A 796-nucleotide genomic window follows, 5' to 3' on the forward strand; every position below is an offset into this window, starting at 1 on the left:
TCCGATTGAAAGCGTTCCCCGTAAATCAAAGGCTACGACGTTTCGCGTATACCCATAACTCAACTTTGGCAAAGGAGGAAAAAAATTGGCGCGAGTGTTACTGCGATTCCGATCGTTTCGCGATATCGGACGGACGCCGGGGATGGCAAACGATGATAACGAATGTCATTCGACGGGTATTGTTGCGCCCGATGCGCGCGTGTGTAGGATCATCGGCGATCTATGCGTGTATAAATTACGCGACCGTATGATATTCGACGGGGAATGGAAAAGTTTGCAGAACGAAAGAGATGAGGCGCGACTAGAACCAAATTCGACGAAGAACCCTCTGCCCGCGTAGCCGACTTTTTTTTCCTCTCTTTTCTTTTTTTTTTTTCTTTTTTTTATTTTCTGAAAGCTATAGGTATAATCGAGTACCGCCGCTTCGACGATTTTCGCGAACATTACACGCACCCGGTGTTGGCAGAGTCCTTTTTTTAGACGATCCTGTGCACGTAGGTGTACGCGTACATTATATTTCTGTACGCAGGGAGAAAATTATGCGCGTAGGGAGGAAAAGAGAAGGGTAGCTCTCGGCATCTCGGTGTGCTCATGCATAATTCAATCAGAGTTAGACTAGAAACGTCAATACAGCTCGCAGATTATTTCTTTTCCCGGGCTGCTGCGCTCTCCCGCCTAGTCTTGTTCTTTCTCTTTCTCTCCGGCGCGTTCTACCTTCTCCCCGCTGTTGCCGGTCCAGAGAGAAGAGGAGCAAAAGCGAGAGGGGAAAAGAGATTTCTCCTTCTGGCGCCTATCC

Source organism: Bombus impatiens, unplaced genomic scaffold (genome assembly GCF_000188095.3).
Source record: "Bombus impatiens unplaced genomic scaffold, BIMP_2.2 scf_2222, whole genome shotgun sequence".
NCBI classification, from domain to species: domain Eukaryota; kingdom Metazoa; phylum Arthropoda; class Insecta; order Hymenoptera; family Apidae; genus Bombus; species Bombus impatiens.